Source organism: Coturnix japonica, chromosome 1 (assembly GCF_054131305.1).
Source record: "Coturnix japonica strain WE chromosome 1, WE-NBRP24, whole genome shotgun sequence".
Lineage (NCBI taxonomy): Eukaryota > Metazoa > Chordata > Aves > Galliformes > Phasianidae > Coturnix > Coturnix japonica.
In genome coordinates this window covers 15,449,461-15,455,807 of record NC_140663.1, presented here as the reverse complement: position 1 = coordinate 15,455,807, position 6,347 = coordinate 15,449,461, and positions in this window count along the sequence as shown.

The window sequence follows — 6,347 nt, the reverse complement described above, 5'->3', positions numbered from 1 at the left end:
AAATTTGTACCACATAACCCTGCTGCAAATGTTGCAGGCAAATGAAATTCAGCGTTAATTTTTCATCAGCAACCTGAGAATGAGGTATATCCATGAGCATATAGAATAAAATTGATGGCAGTACTATAAGATGTGTTAAGATGATTTGGTCATACGTGCTAAACCCCAGTAATATCTGAGTCATTTCATTCCTTTTATTTGTTTTATATAAACTATTAGTGTAAATTATAGTTAATATACCCTATTATGCTAGGATGATTTATAACAAATGATAGAATAATTACTAATAATGTCCAAATATAAGATGGCACAGCCACATGGAGGTTGACAATTTCTTCTAAACAATCATATGTATATGTATATGCAATTTCCTTGTGTTTCTGTCTGATTTTCCCTAATTCTAGTCATGTCTGACTGCAAGACCTGTCCTAAAATTCTGTAGAACATATCTGCAGGCAGAAAATTATGTGAAATAAAGAAGAACTTAGCAGATTCTTGGAATACTGTCAGTAGAAACAAACCTCTACTAAATTATACAGGGAAAGCAAACTTTTGTCTTGGCAGTTCCAGGGATGGTAGTAAAAATGGCATGAAATATCTCTCGAGCTCTTGGCAGCTGAAAAATAAGTTTGTCCTCACATCAATGTTTGTAGTTAACAAATTAACAGTTTAACAGTGCAACATAAAAAGAAAATTTGGAATACCTTTTTTACAAGTAACGGTATACTAATTCAAAAGAGTTTTCATTAGCTAGCTTTTCCAACAGAAAATAATAATAATAATAATATTTATTATAATATATATATATAAATAAAATAATATATTTTCTATTATATATTATATATTATATATATATATATATATATATATATAAAATACACACACACACACACACACATATATACATATACGTATATATCCCTGCCATCTATAAGGAATATAGAGGATTATATGTCTATATACATGGTTTTTCAAATAACTGTCATACCACAGGGCTCTCCATGGTCTCCTAGGGCAATTCACATTCTGCTTTCTCAATGACTTTGGAGTCTGCAGTGCTGCTTCTCTCACATTTTCTCATTCCTCTGTCTCAGCTGTGCTGTTGCACAGCAGTTTTCATCTTTTCTTATACATAGAATCTTAGTATCCTTAGAGTTGGAAAGGATCTCTGAGGGCCATCTAGTCTAATACTAGGTAACCTGTTCTAGTACCTCACAACCCTCACTGTAAAAGATTCCCTTTATATTTAACCTAAATCTGCTGAAAGTCTGTTGTCAGATCACCTTGAAGCCTACCCTTCTGCAGGCAGAACAGCCCCAGCTCTCTCAGCCTATCCTTGTAGGAGAGGTGTTCCCTTCCATGGATCATTTTTTGTGGCTCTCCTCTGGACACACTCCAACAGATCCACATCTCTCCTGTAGTGAGGACTTCTCATTTGGACATAGTGCTCCAGGTAAGGCCTCACCAGTGTAGAGTAGAGGCAGGATCACCTCCCTCAACCTGCTGGCCGTGCTTTTGTTGATGCAGCCCAGGATACAGTTGGCTTTCTGAGCTGCAAGGATACATTACTGGCACATGTCCAGCTTCCCATTCATGAGCACCCCCAGGTCTTTTTTGGCAAGGCTGCACTCAATTCTTTCATCCCTGTTTGTATTGGTTAAGGGGGTTGCTTCAGCTCAGGTGCAAGACCTTGAAATTGGATTTGCTGAACCTCATGAGGTTCACATGGGCACATTATACTTTGCTGTTCTTTGACTGCAGGTGGGTACTTTATAGAGTTAGCTGGAAGGAGCTGTGTCCAGCATAAAAGCAAATCTTGGCCTCTTCTCGTGGAGTCTATCACTACAGTGATTAGTGGTAAAATCTTTCCATGTATGTGTTGTAAAGTGTGTTTAACAGTTCAAGATAATGAGGTATTTGACTGAAGCCTCTAACTTTTCGTAGTGTAAGTTTAAAACATTGATGTAAACCACTAGCAAATCTGTCAGTAGATACAGCACAGTTGTTTTTTGTTTGTTTGTTTGTTTTCTTGTTTTCTGCTGTGGAGATATTCTGAGGTGCTGTTAGTACAATCAAAATTATCCAAAAACATGCATCCCATCTTGTAAAATTTTATTTCCACTGAGATTACAAAAGGTAACTGGAAAACATGTTGTCAGAAGGAGACATAAGCAGAAATGTAAATGAAATTATTCAAGTTACAGATAAAGGAAGAAAACCTTTCTTACACAACACACAAGCAATGTAAAAGAATTGTTCATTTAGCATGAATGCTCTTGTAGTAATAAATGGATCATCATCTTTGGGAACACTTTGTAGTCATTGTTTAAAGATAAAATGTTGTCAGAAGAGGGATGTTTTGTCAGATTTATCAGGAACACAGATATACAACCAGTATTTATCTGAACACTACAGAAATTCACAAAAAGAATTGCTTGCATTTCTGCTTCTCTTCAGTAATTGTGTCCAGTGTTGCTTCTAAGAAACAGGTAACTTCAGTACAATCTATTGTATTGTATGTAATCTACTGTATTGCATTGTAATCTATGAATGTATATGCAACAACTCTTACTATAAAATATCTTCAAATGACTTTTCAAATGACACTAAAGTAACTTAGATATGAAGAATGCTTATTGAATTCACAACAAGAAGCTATTACAATCACCCAGAACAGTAATATTATTTTTATAAAAATCTCAATAGGCATTTACTTTAGATTAATTAAAAAACAAGAACATAAAATTTCCATAATAAATATATATGTAGGACACTCTAAAACTATTGCGTCCATGGAAACAACAACAGATAGTGTACAAAGAGTACAATAACACTATTTGACAGAGCAAATTCTCAGCTGTAAAACACTCCTTTTCAACATAGCTATGCATTTTTTGCTAGTCTTGAACAAGAGCCTGCATTCTGTACTCATAAAGATCTGCAACAGCTGTGCATGGCTGTCTGGAACATGTTTTGTGTTTCACATCTCTGTCACCACTACTGAAGCACACCACCCACCACCCCACTGTGCTAACAAACACTATTTGGTTTCCATAAATATTCAGGAAGTGTAGATGAATGTCGGTGGGTCTTATTTTTTAAAAAATAGAGAAATTCACTGACACAGCTTTGCTTTATATGCGCTTCCATGTCAGACTCCATTTTGTCAGGCAGCCACTCTGCTGCCATTTGAGACACAGCAAAAAATTATAATATGTTAAAAGGAAAGTTCAACCTCCACTGGCATAACATCAGCATCCACTTCTGATGTTGTGAGACAATGAAATAAAAATAGGAGGCATTACTTTCGGAGCAGGTGTGTGTGTGTGTGTGTGTGTGTGTGTGTATGTATATACACATATATATATCCACTCTAAACCTACCTTTTTCTGAGGCACTTTGAGAGCAGAAAGATCACTGTTTTCTAGAGCACCACATTTTATATTTGTTTTTGAAAAATTGAGGATAAAGGCTGTATTCCACGCTGTAGTTTTAGTTTTGACAGTGATGGTATTCTACAAAATTTTACAAATACTCTGATTTTTTTTCCATCTAGAAAATATGTTAAACAGAGAACCCTGCTTTCTCTTTCCTGCAAAATACATACACAGGGAAGTGCAACTGAAAGTGCTGTTATACAAATGTTAGGGTAATATTGGACAGTATTAAATCACACTTATTACTTCTTTTTCTGAATAAGAAAATTTAAGGCCACTCTTAGCAAACCTAGCAAAACCTTTCTAGATTCTACCTGTGCATATCTAATTAGCCATGTTTCTGCTTTCAGTGTATGGTAGGAGATGAAGCCTCCAATGCTGTCCTTCTCGAACAGGCAATGGAGTAGTGAATCGTATTCAAAAGATGTAAGAGAAAGTTACTGTTGAAAGTGTCATTTTCAAACCAAACAAAATCTCAATGATGTGTATGAAAGGAAAAATCTGTGTGGTAAGTATTGCGTATAGGTGCATCCAACCGAAAAGTGTCAGTACACAGGGAAGCAAAGAGAAACTAATCAAGACACAATTTTCAGTTTTATACCCAGCAGAAATTGTGGTTTCGTGTATAAAAGGAGTCTGCCTGTTTTGTAGCAGGCCTATAAATACTGGAATATAGTGTTCAGGTCTCCCTTAAGATTTCTCTAGATGGAACAAACTCAGATTCTTCAGCCTTCCTTATACAGGGACCTAGTTCTTTGGTCATCTGAGTGGCTCCTCTTTAGACTCTTTAGCCTGTCTGCACTTTTTTGAATAGTAGGGGTAAAAAACAAAAATATGAAACATATATATTTCCTGTGTAGCCTGGCAAGCAGTGACTGGATTAACCACTTATCTCTGGTGCTGATCCCTTAGCTGATGTAGCTCAGGATCCCATTGACTTTCTTTGCTGCAGCAGCATACTGCTCACTCATTTTTAGCTTATTATCTACCAGGTCCCTTTTTGCAGAGCTGCTCCCTATCCAGTGTGTTCTGAACTCCTGTATTGTGGTGTCTCATGTGCAGAATCTTGCATTTATCTTAACTGAAATTCACTTGATTCTTGTTTGTCCACTCTTCTAGCTGTCAAATTCTTTCTGTAGGGTGTCTCTCTTTTCAGAGGTATCTATCCACTTCCCTACTTAATTTGGTGCTATCAACAGACTTCATCATTTAATTCCATTGCTGTAATCACTTATGAATATGTTGAATAAGGTGGGGTCTAATATTATTTGCTCGGGGACTCCATATGAAAAAGGATGCTAGCTTGAGAAAGAGCAATTTATATCATTATTCTCTGAGTGTGGCCTGTGAGCTATTTCCCCAGAAATCTCAAAGACCACTTACCTAGTCCATACATTATTAGTTTTTCTAGGAGAAAGCTGTGTAAAATATTTTGAAATTTTCCATAAAAGTAAAAGATCTGAAAAAGAAAACATCTGACCCTAGAGAGATCAGGGAGAAAAAGGACAAGAAATTCAACAGTATATTATCATTGATGAATGTAACGATGCATTATTATTGCTGTTTCACACAACACAACTTAGTGCTTGTCAGTTTTCTGAGAATTAGAAAGTATTTGTGCTTGACACAAACTTAAACATGATGTCATTGTCAGTGCACAGGTAACAAGACCCTTTGGCCACCATCTGGAAGAAGGTCAAGAGGTACATAATAAGACAAATATTGTATGTAAAGTAGGTTTTATTCTCTGAGACTGTAGTATATTTTCAGCAGTTCTCCCTAACAGCAGAATCTGTTTTGGTTTAGGGAGCTCAATGGAATGAAAGCAAACAGCTCAAAGAGTCCTGTCTTCTAAATCTGTGTGAGATACAATTCTTAGATGTTACTGTATAAAATGGTGGAAGATAAAACCTAAGTGATTTATTACATTGATATGGAGCACAGGTGAACATATTTCTTCCTTTCTTGCTGATACCATTAAGAAGTATTGCTTCATTTATCTTATATATTCTACCTTCATTTATCTTTTATATTTTACCTTCAGCACTGGTTAGGAGACTGCAGTACAAACTTTTGGAAGAAAGTTTTGATACACAGATAATGATTTTCCTTGTACAAAATACAATTCAGGAGACTTTGGAATTTTCTACTCTTTGCTTCTTCTGTAGAGATAATAGTATTAATAATAAAATACTAATTATGAAAAGTCATGAAAAAACAGAAACACCAAGTCCTATCTTACTAACTGTCCTCCCTTATTCATATGGAGAGTAAATAATCTGAAAATGTTCTTAAGTAGGCAAGTTTATGATAACAGATGGATTTACTTCATACTTCAGTGTCTATGCCATTGAATTGTGAATTACATTAGTTCTTGACTTATGTAATTAATCAGTCAATGAGAGGATTAGTAATACTGTTAATCCAACAAAATCATAGAATTGTAGAATTATAGGATGGCCAGGATTGAAAAGGACTGCAATGATCATCTAGTTTCAACCCTCCAGCTACGGACAGGGTTGCCAGCCAGGCTGCCCAGAGCTACATCTAGCTTAGCCTTGAATGTCAAGAGCTGCCACCAAGGGGAGAACTTGAACATGCAGGCTGAACTGTTTTACAAAGAATGAGTGCTTACCACGTTGGAAAACGTTCTCCATGTAAATTGCTATAAATAGCTTTGAACGAAGTTGCAATGATAGTACACATGAGAGACATACTGATTTAGGAAATTCAAAGGGAGTTGGGAATATTTATTAGCTAATGTAATTTCTAGTAATTGAATCAAAATAAATTATAATATGCCTTTTTTTTTTTTTTTTTTCCTAGTTCACTCACAGGTCTCACTGCAACATATGGAAATTAATTAAAATCTAATTGTTTCTACAATTGGAGGTAAAACTCCATAAACAA